The following is a 15,182-nucleotide window of genomic DNA, read 5'->3' as shown; positions in this document are numbered from 1 at the left end:
GACTTGTACCTCTGGAAAGAACTTTTGCAGCTGTCCTGCCGAGACAGGCTTTTGAATGTCTGCAACATTGTCTAGACCATAACAAACCAGCTGATGTGCTCTTAAGGTGCCATTTGGATTTTGTACTCTGATTTTTAGGAGGTATCATTTTGTCTCCACACAGACTTTCATCCCTCCAACACCATGAACAACAAGCATTATTTCCTCACTTCTGAGATTTAATTTCTTCTCCAATTTTTTGCCCAGCATTTGCTGTGACTGTCAGCAGCATCATGATTACTGGAAATTCTTGCAGTCCATTTTCTTCCAACAAACTCGATTCTTTTCTGGAATTAAGTGCTCTTGTGACTGAATTTGAAAATACATCTCGATATCGTTGGGCTAGCTCCGGTGAAAGATTGCTGAAGAACTCCTCTTGTTCCTGAGTGTATTTTCTCTGACTTTTTTCTTTTTCCGCTTTGCTCCTCTTCTGGCTGGATTCAGTCCTTCTGAGAGGAACATTTGGACAAAGGCAAAAATGATGGGCAGGCGTTTTGTTGAATTTGCAATCTTGATCTTTACACAAGTAGGCGGGGTTGCAGAAGGAGTCATTATCATGGACCTCCAAGCACTTTCTGCATGCTCCCAATTTTTTAACTGACGCCTTTTTTTCTTCTACTTTCAGACGTCGAAACTGCTGGGAGAAGTAGAGTTTTCTTTTGTGTTTGCTGTCGCCACAAACCACGCACTTGGTCATAATTAGTTGCTCTTGTTCTGTCATAATTAGTTGCTCTTGTTCTTGTGTGTTTGATTTCAATCTCGGTCTTCATCCTAAGTGACTCATCATCCCACAGTTGATCCAGTTGTTCATGTATAACTTCTTGATCTTTGAGGAAGCTCAAAAGGCGTTCAAAACCATTGTCTGGCGTCGCAGCATTTCTCCTGTCCGCCACGTGCATCAACCATTCTCGTTTAATTACTGTAGGAAGTTTGCTTTCGATAGATTTTATTACGAGTGGATTTTTTATTGCACCTGTTTCTTCAAGCTCCGTTGGGTCAAGGAGTGCTTGTGCTTGACACGTTTGGCTCTTTTTAGTGACAAAATGATTTTTAAATACAAAATGGACTCAAAAGGCAAAGATCTCATTTGTAGTTCAGAAAAGTGTTGTTTTTTGGTCACATTTCAAGTTGAATAGTCAAAACAGTCAGAATTTCAACCAAAATGCTTTTTTGACACTTTTGGCTCTTTTTAGTGACAAAATGATTTTTAAATACAAAATGCACTCAAAAGGCATAGATCTCATTTATAGTTCAAAAAAGTGTTGTTTTTTGGTCACATTTCAAGTTGAATAGTCAAAACAGTCATAATTTCAGTCAAAATGCTTTTTTGACACGTTTGGCTCTTTTTAGTGACAAAATGATTTTTAAATACAAAATGGACTCAAAAGGCAAAGATCTCATTTGTAGTTCAAAAAAGTGTTGTTTTTTGGTCACATTTCAAGTTGAATAGTCAAAACAGTCATAATTTCAGTCAAAATGCTTTTTTGACACGTTTGGCTCTTTTTAGTGACAAAATGATTTTTAAATACAAAATGGACTCAAAAGGCAAAAATCTCATTTGTAGTTCAGAAAAGTGTTGTTTTTTTGTCACATTTCAAGTTGAAAAGTCAAAACAGTCAGAATTTGAGTCAAACTGCTTTTTTGACACTTTTGGCTTCTATTTAGTGACAAAATGATTTCTAAATACAAAATGCACTCAAAAGGCAAAGATCTCATTTATAGTTCAAAAAAGTGTTGTTTTTTGGTCACATTTCAAGTTGAATAGTCAAAAAAGTCAGAATTTGAGTCAAAATGCTTTTTTGACACTTTTGGCTCTTTTTAGTGACAAAATGATTTCTAAATACAAAATGCACTCAAAAGGCAAAGATCTCATTTATAGTTCAAAAAAGTGTTGTTTTTTGGTCACATTTCAAGTTGAATAGTCAAAAAAGTCAGAATTTGAGTCAAAATGCTTTTTTGACACTTTTGGCTTTTTTTAGTGAAAAAATGATTTTTAAATACAAAATGGACTCAAAAGCCAAAGATCTCATTTGTAGTTCAAAAAAGTGTTGTTTTTTGGTCACATTTCAAGTTGAATAGTCAAAACAGTCAGAATTTCAACCAAAATGCTTTTTTGACACTTTTGGCTCTTTTTAGTCACAAAATGATTTTTAAATACAAAATGCACTCAAAAGGCATAGATCTCATTTATAGTTCAAAAAAGTGTTGTTTTTTGGTCACATTTCAAGTTGAATAGTCAAAACAGTCATAATTTCAGTCAAAATGCTTTTTTGACACGTTTGGCTCTTTTTAGTGACAAAATGATTTTTAAATACAAAATGGACTCAAAAGGCAAAGATCTCATTTGTAGTTCAGAAAAGTGTTGTTTTTTTGTCACATTTCAAGTTGAAAAGTCAAAACAGTCAGAATTTGAGTCAAACTGCTTTTTTGACACTTTTGGCTTCTATTTAGTGACAAAATGATTTCTAAATACAAAATGCACTCAAAAGGCAAAGATCTCATTTATAGTTCAAAAAAGTGTTGTTTTTTGGTCACATTTCAAGTTGAATAGTCAAAAAAGTCAGAATTTGAGTCAAATTGCTTTTTTGACACTTTTGGCTTCTTTTTAGTGACAAAATGATTTTTAAATACAAAATGCACTCAAAAGGCAATGATCTCATTTGTAGTTCAAAAAAGTGTTGTTTTTTGGTCACATTTCAAGTTGAAAAGTCAAAACAGTCATAATTTGAGTCAAAATGCTTTTTTGACACTTTTGGCTCTTTTTAGTGACAAAATGATTTTTAAATACAAAATGCACTCAAAAGGCAAAGATCTCATTTATAGTTCAAAAAAGTGTTGTTTTTTGGTCACATTTCAAGTTGAAAAGTCAAAACAGTCATAATTTGAGTCAAAATGCTTTTTTGACACTTTTGGCTCTTTTTGTGACAAAATGATTTCTAAAAACAAAATACACTCAATAGGCAAAGATCTCATTTGTAGTTCAAAAAAGTATTGTTTCTTTGGTCACATTTCAAGTTGAATAGTCAAAACAGTCAGAATTTCAACCAAAATGCTTTTTTGACACTTTTGGCTCTTTTTAGTGACAAAATGATTTTTAAATACAAAATGCACTCAAAAGGCAAAGATCTCATTTGTAGTTCAAAAAAGTGTTGTTTTTTGGTCTCATTTCAAGTTGAATAGTCAAAAAAGTCAGAATTTGAGTCAAAATGCTTTTTTGACACTTTTGGCTTCTTTTTAGTGACAAAATGATTTTTAAATACAAAATGCACTCAAAAGGCAATGATCTCATTTGTAGTTCAAAAAAGTGTTGTTTTTTGGTCACATTTCAAGTTGAATAGTCAAAACAGTCAGAATTTCAACCAAAATGCTTTTTTGACACTTTTGGCTCTTTTTAGTCACAAAATGATTTTTAAATACAAAATGCACTCAAAAGGCAAAAATCTCATTTATAGTTCAAAAAAGTGTTGTTTTTTGGTCACATTTCAAGTTGAAAAGTCAAAACAGTCATAATTTGAGTCAAAATGCTTTTTTGACACTTTTGGCTTCTATTTAGTGACAAAATGATTTCTAAAAACAAAATACACTCAATAGGCAAAGATCTCATTTGTAGTTCAAAAAAGTATTGTTTCTTTGGTCACATTTCAAGTTGAATAGTCAAAACAGTCAGAATTTCAACCAAAATGCTTTTTTGACACTTTTGGCTCTTTTTAGTGTCAAAATGATTTTTAAATACAAAATGCACTCAAAAGGCAAAGATCTCATTTGTAGTTCAAAAAAGTGTGGTGTCTTGGTCACATTTCAAGTTGAAAAGTCAAAACAGTCATAATTTGAGTCAAAATGCTTTTTTGACACTTTTGGCTCTTTTTAGTGACAAAATGATTTTTAAATACAAAATGCACTCAAAAGGCAAAGATCTCATTTGTAGTTCAAAAAAGTGTTGTTTTTTGGTCACATTTCAAGTTGCAAAGTGAAAACAGTCAGAATTTGAGTCAAAATGCTTTTTTGACTCTTTTGGCTTCTATTTAGTGACAAAATGATTTCTAAAAACAAAATACACTCAATAGGCAAAGATGTCATTTGTAGTTCAAAAAAGTGTTGTTTTTTGGTCACATTTCAAGTTGCAAAGTGAAAACAGTCAGAATTTGAGTCAAAATGCTTTTTTGACACTTTTGGCTCTTTTTAGTGACAAAATGATTTTTAAATACAAAATGCACTCAAAAGGCAAAGATCTCATTTGTAGTTCAAAAAAGTGTTGTTTTTTGGTCATATTTCAAGTTGCAAAGTGAAAACAGTCAGAATTTCAACCAAAATGCTTTTTTGACACTTTTGGCTCTTTTTAGTGACAAAATGATTTTTAAATACAAAATGCACTCAAAAGGCAAAGATCTCATTTGTAGTTCAAAAAAGTGTGGTGTCTTGGTCACATTTCAAGTTGAATAGTCAAAAAAGTCAGAATTTGAGTCAAAATGCTTTTTTGACACTTTTGGCTCTTTTTAGTGTCAAAATGATTTTTAAATACAAAATGCACTCAAAAGGCAAAGATCTCATTTGTAGTTCAAAAAAGTGTGGTGTCTTGGTCACATTTCAAGTTGAAAAGTCAAAACAGTCATAATTTGAGTCAAAATGCTTTTTTGACACTTTTGGCTTCTATTTAGTGACAAAATGATTTTTAAATACAAAATGCACTCAAAAGGCAAAGATGTCATTTGTAGTTCAAAAAAGTGTTGTTTTTTGGTCACATTTCAAGTTGCAAAGTGAAAACAGTCAGAATTTGAGTCAAAATGCTTTTTTGACTCTTTTGGCTTCTATTTAGTGACAAAATGATTTCTAAAAACAAAATACACTCAATAGGCAAAGATGTCATTTGTAGTTCAAAAAAGTGTTGTTTTTTGGTCACATTTCAAGTTGCAAAGTGAAAACAGTCAGAATTTGAGTCAAAATGCTTTTTTGACACTTTTGGCTCTTTTTAGTGACAAAATGATTTTTAAATACAAAATGCACTCAAAAGGCAAAGATCTCATTTGTAGTTCAAAAAAGTGTTGTTTTTTTGGTCACATTTCAAGTTGCAAAGTGAAAACAGTCAGAATTTCAACCAAAATGTTTTTTTGACACTTTTTGCTCTTTTTAGTGCCAAAATGATTTTTAAATACAAAATGCACTCAAAAAGCATAGATTTCATTTGTAGTTCAAAAAAGTGTTGTTTTTTGGTCACATTTCAAGTTGCAAAGTGAAAACAGTCAGAATTTGAGTCAAAATGCTTTTTTGACTCTTTTGGCTTCTATTTAGTGACAAAATGATTTCTAAAAACAAAATACACTCAATAGGCAAAGATGTCATTTGTAGTTCAAAAAAGTGTTGTTTTTTGCTCACATTTCAAGTTGAAAAGTCAAAACAGTCATAATTTGATTCAAAATGCTTTTTTGACACTTTTGGCTCTTTTTAGTGACAAAATGATTTTTAAATACAAAATGCACTCAAAAGGCAAAGATCTCATTTGTAGTTCAAAAAAGTGCTGTTTTTTGGTCACATTTCAAGTTGAAAAGTCAAAACAGTCATAATTTGATTCAAAATGCTTTTTTGACACTTTTGGCTCTTTTTAGTGACAAAATGATTTCTAAAAACAAAATACACTCAATAGGCAAAGATCTCATTTGTAGTTCAAAAAAGTATTGTTTCTTTGGTCACATTTCAAGTTGAATAGTCAAAACAGTCAGAATTTCAACCAAAATGCTTTTTTGACACTTTTGGCTCTTTTAAGTGACAAAATGATTTTTAAATACAAAATGCACTCAAAAGGCAAAGATCTCATTTGTAGTTCAAAAAAGTGTTGTTTTTTGGTCACATTTCAAGTTGAATAGTCAAAAAAGTCAGAATTTGAGTCAAAATGCTTTTTTGACACTTTTGGCTTCTTTTTAGTGACAAAATGATTTTTAAATACAAAATGCACTCAAAAGGCAATGATCTCATTTGTAGTTCAAAAAAGTGTTGTTTTTTGGTCACATTTCAAGTTGAATAGTCAAAACAGTCAGAATTTCAACCAAAATGTTTTTTGACACTTTTGGCTCTTTTTAGTCACAAAATGATTTTTAAATACAAAATGCACTCAAAAGGCAAAGATCTCCTTTATAGTTCAAAAAAGTGTTGTTTTTTGGTCACATTTCAAGTTGAAAAGTCAAAACAGTCATAATTTGAGTCAAAATGCTTTTTTGACACTTTTGGCTTCTATTTAGTGACAAAATGATTTCTAAAAACAAAATACACTCAATAGGCAAAGATCTCATTTGTAGTTCAAAAAAGTATTGTTTCTTTGGTCACATTTCAAGTTGAATAGTCAAAACAGTCAGAATTTCAACCAAAATGCTTTTTTGACACTTTTGGCTCTTTTTAGTGTCAAAATGATTTTTAAATACAAAATGCACTCAAAAGGCAAAGATCTCATTTGTAGTTCAAAAAAGTGTGGTGTCTTGGTCACATTTCAAGTTGAAAAGTCAAAACAGTCATAATTTGAGTCAAAATGCTTTTTTGACACTTTTGGCTTCTATTTAGTGACAAAATGATTTTTAAATACAAAATGCACTCAAAAGGCAAAGATGTCATTTGTAGTTCAAAAAAGTGTTGTTTTTTGGTCACATTTCAAGTTGCAAAGTGAAAACAGTCAGAATTTGAGTCAAAATGCTTTTTTGACTCTTTTGGCTTCTATTTAGTGACAAAATGATTTCTAAAAACAAAATACACTCAATAGGCAAAGATGTCATTTGTAGTTCAAAAAAGTGTTGTTTTTTGGTCACATTTCAAGTTGCAAAGTGAAAACAGTCAGAATTTGAGTCAAAATGCTTTTTTGACACTTTTGGCTCTTTTTAGTGACAAAATGATTTTTAAATACAAAATGCACTCAAAAGGCAAAGATCTCATTTGTAGTTCAAAAAAGTGTTGTTTTTTGGTCATATTTCAAGTTGCAAAGTGAAAACAGTCAGAATTTCAACCAAAATGCTTTTTTGACACTTTTGGCTCTTTTTAGTGACAAAATGATTTTTAAATACAAAATGCACTCAAAAGGCAAAGATCTCATTTGTAGTTCAAAAAAGTGTGGTGTCTTGGTCACATTTCAAGTTGAATAGTCAAAAAAGTCAGAATTTGAGTCAAAATGCTTTTTTGACACTTTTGGCTCTTTTTAGTGTCAAAATGATTTTTAAATACAAAATGCACTCAAAAGGCAAAGATCTCATTTGTAGTTCAAAAAAGTGTGGTGTCTTGGTCACATTTCAAGTTGAAAAGTCAAAACAGTCATAACTTGAGTCAAAATGCTTTTTTGACACTTTTGGCTTCTATTTAGTGACAAAATGATTTTTAAATACAAAATGCACTCAAAAGGCAAAGATGTCATTTGTAGTTCAAAAAAGTGTTGTTTTTTGGTCACATTTCAAGTTGCAAAGTGAAAACAGTCAGAATTTGAGTCAAAATGCTTTTTTGACTCTTTTGGCTTCTATTTAGTGACAAAATGATTTCTAAAAACAAAATACACTCAATAGGCAAAGATGTCATTTGTAGTTCAAAAAAGTGTTGTTTTTTGGTCACATTTCAAGTTGCAAAGTGAAAACAGTCAGAATTTGAGTCAAAATGCTTTTTTGACACTTTTGGCTCTTTTTATTGACAAAATGATTTTTAAATACAAAATGCACTCAAAAGGCAAAGATCTCATTTGTAGTTCAAAAAAGTGTTGTTTTTTGGTCACATTTCAAGTTGAATAGTCAAAACAGTCAGAATTTCAACCAAAATGCTTTTTTGACACTTTTGGCTCTTTTTAGTGTCAAAATGATTTTTAAATACAAAATGCACTCAAAAGGCAAAGATCTCATTTGTAGTTCAAAAAAGTGTGGTGTCTTGGTCACATTTCAAGTTGAAAAGTCAAAACAGTCATAATTTGAGTCAAAATGCTTTTTTGACACTTTTGGCTTCTATTTAGTGACAAAATGATTTTTAAATACAAAATGCACTCAAAAGGCAAAGATGTCATTTGTAGTTCAAAAAAGTGTTGTTTTTTGGTCACATTTCAAGTTTAAAGTGAAAACAGTCAGAATTTGAGTCAAAATGCTTTTTTGACTCTTTTGGCTTCTATTTAGTGACAAAATGATTTCTAAAAACAAAATACACTCAATAGGCAAAGATGTCATTTGTAGTTCAAAAAAGTGTTGTTTTTTGGTCACATTTCAAGTTGCAAAGTGAAAACAGTCAGAATTTGAGTCAAAATGCTTTTTTGACACTTTTGGCTCTTTTTAGTGACAAAATGATTTTTAAATACAAAATGCACTCAAAAGGCAAAGATCTCATTTGTAGTTCAAAAAAGTGTTGTTTTTTGGTCATATTTCAAGTTGCAAAGTGAAAACAGTCAGAATTTCAACCAAAATGCTTTTTTGACACTTTTGGCTCTTTTTAGTGACAAAATGATTTTTAAATACAAAATGCACTCAAAAGGCAAAGATCTCATTTGTAGTTCAAAAAAGTGTGGTGTCTTGGTCACATTTCAAGTTGAATAGTCAAAAAAGTCAGAATTTGAGTCGAAATGCTTTTTTGACACTTTTGGCTCTTTTTAGTGTCAAAATGATTTTTAAATACAAAATGCACTCAAAAGGCAAAGATCTCATTTGTAGTTCAAAAAAGTGTGGTGTCTTGGTCACATTTCAAGTTGAAAAGTCAAAACAGTCATAACTTGAGTCAAAATGCTTTTTTGACACTTTTGGCTTCTATTTAGTGACAAAATGATTTTTAAATACAAAATGCACTCAAAAGGCAAAGATGTCATTTGTAGTTCAAAAAAGTGTTGTTTTTTGGTCACATTTCAAGTTGCAAAGTGAAAACAGTCAGAATTTCAACCAAAATGCTTTTTTGACACTTTTTGCTCTTTTTAGTGACAAAATGATTTTTAAATACAAAATGCACTCAAAAGGCATAGATTTCATTTGTAGTTCAAAAAAGTGTTGTTTTTTGGTCACATTTCAAGTTGCAAAGTGAAAACAGTCAGAATTTGAGTCAAAATGCTTTTTTGACACTTTTGGCTCTTTTTATTGACAAAATGATTTTTAAATACAAAATGCACTCAAAAGGCAAAGATCTCATTTGTAGTTCAAAAAAGTGTTGTTTTTTGGTCACATTTCAAGTTGCAAAGTGAAAACAGTCAGAATTTCAACCAAAATGCTTTTTTGACACTTTTTGCTTTTTTTAGTGACAAAATGATTTTTAAATACAAAATGCACTCAAAAGGCATAGATTTCATTTGTAGTTCAAAAAAGTGTTGTTTTTTGGTCACATTTCAAGTTGCAAAGTGAAAACAGTCAGAATTTGAGTCAAAATGCTTTTTTGACTCTTTTGGCTTCTATTTAGTGACAAAATGATTTCTAAAAACAAAATACACTCAATAGGCAAAGATGTCATTTGTAGTTCAAAAAAGTGTTGTTTTTTGCTCACATTTCAAGTTGAAAAGTCAAAACAGTCATAATTTGATTCAAAATGCTTTTTTGACACTTTTGGCTCTTTTTAGTGACAAAATGATTTTTAAATACAAAATGCACTCAAAAGGCAAAGATCTCATATGTAGTTCAAAAAAGTGTTGTTTTTTGGTCACATTTCAAGTTGAATAGTCAAAACAGTCAGAATTTGATTCAAAATGCTTTATTGACACTTTTGGCTCTTTTTAGTGACAAAATGATTTTTAAATACAAAATGGACTCAAAAGCCAAAGATCTCATTTGTAGTTCAAAAAAGTGTTGTTTTTTGGTCACATTTCAAGTTGAATAGTCAAAACAGTCAGAATTTCAACCAAAATGCTTTTTTGACACTTTTGGCTTCTATTTAGTGACAAAATGATTTTTAAATACAAAATGCACTCAAAAGGCATAGATCTCATTTATAGTTCAAAAAAGTGTTGTTTTTTGGTCACATTTCAAGTTGAATAGTCAAAACAGTCATAATTTCAGTCAAAATGCTTTTTTGACACTTTTGGCTCTTTTTAGTGACAAAATGATTTTTTAATACAAAATGGACTCAAAATGCAAAGATGTCATTCGTAGTTCAAAAAAGTGTGGTGTCTTGGTCACATTTCAAGTTGCAAAGCGAAAACAGTCAGAATTTCAACCAAAATGCTTTTTTGACACTTTTGGCTCTTTTTAGTGACAAAATGATTTTTAAATACAAAATGCACTCAAAAGGCAAAGATGTCTTTTGAAGTTCAAAAAAGTGTTGTGTTTTGGTCACATTTCAAGTTGAATAGTCAAAACAGTCAGAATTTGATTCAAAATGCTTTTTTGACACTTTTGGCTCTTTTTAGTGACAAAATGATTTTTAAATACAAAATGGACTCAAAAGCCAAAGATCTCATTTGTAGTTCAAAAAAGTGTTGTTTTTTGGTCACATTTCAAGTTGAATAGTCAAAACAGTCAGAATTTCAACCAAAATGCTTTTTTGACACTTTTGGCTTCTATTTAGTGACAAAATGATTTTTAAATACAAAATGCACTCAAAAGGCATAGATCTCATTTATAGTTCAAAAAAGTGTTGTTTTTTGGTCACATTTCAAGTTGAATAGTCAAAACAGTCATAATTTCAGTCAAAATGCTTTTTTGACACTTTTGGCTCTTTTTAGTGACAAAATGATTTTTTAATACAAAATGGACTCAAAAGGCAAATATCTCATTTGTAGTTCAGAAAAGTGTTGTTTTCTTGTCACATTTCAAGTTGAAAAGTCAAAACAGTCAGAATTTGAGTCAAAATGCTTTTTTGACACTTTTGGCTTCTATTTAGTGACAAAATGATTTCTAAATACAAAATGCACTCAAAAGGCAAAGATCTCATTTATAGTTCAAAAAGGTGTTGTTTTTTGGTCACATTTCAAGTTGAAAAGTCAAAACAGTCATAATTTGAGTCAAAATGCTTTTTTGACACTTTTGGCTTCTATTTAGTGACAAAATGATTTCTAAAAACAAAATACACTCAATAGGCAAAGATCTCATTTGTAGTTCAAAAAAGTATTGTTTCTTTGGTCACATTTCAAGTTAAATAGTCAAAACAGTCATAATTTCAACCAAAATGTTTTTTTGACACTTTTTGCTCTTTTTAGTGACAAAATGATTTTTAAATACAAAATGCACTCAAAAAGCATAGATTTCATTTGTAGTTCAAAAAAGTGTTGTTTTTTGGTCACATTTCAAGTTGCAAAGTGAAAACAGTCAGAATTTGAGTCAAAATGCTTTTTTGACTCTTTTGGCTTCTATTTAGTGACAAAATGATTTCTAAAAACAAAATACACTCAATAGGCAAAGATGTCATTTGTAGTTCAAAAAAGTGTTGTTTTTTGCTCACATTTCAAGTTGAAAAGTCAAAACAGTCATAATTTGATTCAAAATGCTTTTTTGACACTTTTGGCTCTTTTTAGTGACAAAATGATTTTTAAATACAAAATGCACTCAAAAGGCAAAGATCTCATTTGTAGTTCAAAAAAGTGTTGTTTTTTGGTCACATTTCAAGTTGAATAGTCAAAAAAGTCAGAATTTGAGTCAAAATGCTTTTTTGACACTTTTGGCTTCTTTTTAGTGACAAAATGATTTTTAAATACAAAATGCACTCAAAAGGCAATGATCTCATTTGTAGTTCAAAAAAGTGTTGTTTTTTGGTCACATTTCAAGTTGAATAGTCAAAACAGTCAGAATTTCAACCAAAATGCTTTTTTGACACTTTTGGCTCTTTTTAGTCACAAAATGATTTTTAAATACAAAATGCACTCAAAAGCCAAAGATCTCATTTATAGTTCAAAAAAGTGTTGTTTTTTGGTCACATTTCAAGTTGAAAAGTCAAAACAGTCATAATTTGAGTCAAAATGCTTTTTTGACACTTTTGGCTTCTATTTAGTGACAAAAGGATTTCTAAAAACAAAATACACTCAATAGGCAAAGATCTCATTTGTAGTTCAAAAAAGTATTGTTTCTTTCGTCACATTTCAAGTTGAATAGTCAAAACAGTCAGAATTTCAACCAAAATGCTTTTTTGACACTTTTGGCTCTTTTTAGTGTCAAAATGATTTTTAAATACAAAATGCACTCAAAAGGCAAAGATCTCATTTGTAGTTCAAAAAAGTGTGGTGTCTTGGTCACATTTCAAGTTGAAAAGTCAAAACAGTCATAATTTGAGTCAAAATGCTTTTTTGACACTTTTGGCTTCTATTTAGTGACAAAATGATTTTTAAATACAAAATGCACTCAAAAGGCAAAGATGTCATTTGTAGTTCAAAAAAGTGTTGTTTTTTGGTCACATTTCAAGTTGCAAAGTGAAAACAGTCAGAATTTGAGTCAAAATGCTTTTTTGACTCTTTTGGCTTCTATTTAGTGCCAAATGATTTCTAAAAACAAAATACACTCAATAGGCAAAGATGTCATTTGTAGTTCAAAAAAGTGTTGTTTTTTGGTCACATTTCAAGTTGCAAAGTGAAAACAGTCAGAATTTGAGTCAAAATGCTTTTTTGACACTTTTGGCTCTTTTTAGTGACAAAATGATTTTTAAATACAAAATGCACTCAAAAGGCAAAGATCTCATTTGTAGTTCAAAAAAGTGTTGTTTTTTGGTCATATTTCAAGTTGCAAAGTGAAAACAGTCAGAATTTCAACCAAAATGCTTTTTTGACACTTTTGGCTCTTTTTAGTGACAAAATGATTTTTAAATACAAAATGCACTCAAAAGGCAAAGATCTCATTTGTAGTTCAAAAAAGTGTGGTGTCTTGGTCACATTTCAAGTTGAATAGTCAAAAAAGTCAGAATTTGAGTCAAAATGCTTTTTTGACACTTTTGGCTCTTTTTAGTGTCAAAATGATTTTTAAATACAAAATGCACTCAAAAGGCAAAGATCTCATTTGTAGTTCAAAAAAGTGTGGTGTCTTGGTCACATTTCAAGTTGAAAAGTCAAAACAGTCATAATTTGAGTCAAAATGCTTTTTTGACACTTTTGGCTTCTATTTAGTGACAAAATGATTTTTAAATACAAAATGCACTCAAAAGGCAAAGATGTCATTTGTAGTTCAAAAAAGTGTTGTTTTTTGGTCACATTTCAAGTTGCAAAGTGAAAACAGTCAGAATTTGAGTCAAAATGCTTTTTTGACTCTTTTGGCTTCTATTTAGTGACAAAATGATTTCTAAAAACAAAATACACTCAATAGGCAAAGATGTCATTTGTAGTTCAAAAAAGTGTTGTTTTTTGGTCACATTTCAAGTTGCAAAGTGAAAACAGTCAGAGTTTGAGTCAAAATGCTTTTTTGTCACTTTTGGCTCTTTTTAGTGACAAAATGATTTTTAAATACAAAATGCACTCAAAAGGCAAAGATCTCATTTGTAGTTCAAAAAAGTGTTGTTTTTTGGTCACATTTCAAGTTGCAAAGTGAAAACAGTCAGAATTTCAACCAAAATGCTTTTTTGACACTTTTTGCTCTTTTTAGTGACAAAATGATTTTTAAATACAAAATGCACTCAAAAGGCATAGATTTCATTTGTAGTTCAAAAAAGTGTTGTTTTTTGGTCACATTTCAAGTTGCAAAGTGAAAACAGTCAGAATTTGAGTCAAAATGCTTTTTTGACTCTTTTGGCTTCTATTTAGTGACAAAATGATTTCTAAAAACAAAATACACTCAATAGGCAAAGATCTCATTTGTAGTTCAAAAAAGTGTTGTTTTTTGGTCACATTTCAAGTTGCAAAGTGAAAACAGTCAGAATTTGAGTCAAAATGCTTTTTTGACACTTTTGGCTCTTTTTAGTGACAAAATGATTTTTAAATACAAAATGCACTCAAAAGGCAAAGATGTCTTTTGAAGTTCAAAAAAGTGTTGTGTTTTGGTCACATTTCAAGTTGAATAGTCAAAACAGTCAGAATTTGATTCAAAATGCTTTTTTGACACTTTTGGCTTCTTTTTAGTGACAAAATGATTTTTAAATACAAAATGGACTCAAAAGCCAAAGATCTCATTTGTAGTTCAAAAAAGTGTTGTTGTTTGGTCACATTTCAAGTTGAATAGTCAAAACAGTCAGAATTTCAACCAAAATGCTTTTTTGACACTTTTGGCTTCTATTTAGTGACAAAATGATTTTTAAATACAAAATGCACTCAAAAGGCATAGATCTCATTTATAGTTCAAAAAAGTATTGTTTCTTTGGTCACATTTCAAGTTGAATAGTCAAAACAGTCAGAATTTCAACCAAAATGCTTTTTTGACACTTTTGGCTCTTTTTGGTGTCAAAATGATTTTTAAATACAAAATGCACTCAAAAGGCAAAGATCTCATTTGTAGATCAAAAAAGTGTGGTGTCTTGGTCACATTTCAAGTTGAATAGTCAAAAAAGTCAGAATTTGAGTCAAAATGCTTTTTTGACACTTTTGGCTCTTTTTAGTGACAAAATGATTTTTAAATACAAAATGCACTCGAAAGGCAAAGTTGTCATTTGAAGTTCAAAAAAGTGTTGTTTTTTGGTCACATTTCAAGTTGCAAAGTCAAAACAGTCATAATTTGATTCAAAATGCTTCTTTGACACTTTTGGCTTCTATTTAGTGACAAAATGATTTTTAAATACAAAATGCACTCAAAATGCAAAGATGTCATTCGTAGTTCAAAAAAGTGTGGTGTCTTGGTCACATTTCAAGTTGCAAAGCGAAAACAGTCAGAATTTCAACCAAAATGCTTTTTTGACACTTTTGGCTCTTTTTAGTGACAAAATGATTTTTAAATACAAAATGCACTCAAAAGGCAAAGATGTCTTTTGAAGTTCAAAAAAGTGTTGTGTTTTGGTCACATTTCAAGTTGAATAGTCAAAACAGTCAGAATTTGATTCAAAATGCTTTTTTGACACTTTTGGCTTCTTTTTAGTGACAAAATGATTTTTAAATACAAAATGGACTCAAAAGCCAAAGATCTCATTTGTAGTTCAAAAAAGTGTTGTTGTTTGGTCACATTTCAAGTTGAATAGTCAAAACAGTCAGAATTTCAACCAAAATGCTTTTTTGACACTTTTGGCTTCTATTTAGTGACAAAATGATTTTTAAATACAAAATGCACTCAAAGGCATAGATCTCATTTATAGTTCAAAAAAGTGTTGTTTTTTGGTCACATTTCAAGTTG

The sequence above is a fragment of the Oryzias latipes genome, chromosome 18 (assembly GCF_053564925.1).
Source record: "Oryzias latipes strain Hd-rR chromosome 18, Olatipes_Hd-rR_3.1".
NCBI classification, from domain to species: domain Eukaryota; kingdom Metazoa; phylum Chordata; class Actinopteri; order Beloniformes; family Adrianichthyidae; genus Oryzias; species Oryzias latipes.
This window is presented reverse-complemented; position numbering follows the sequence as displayed.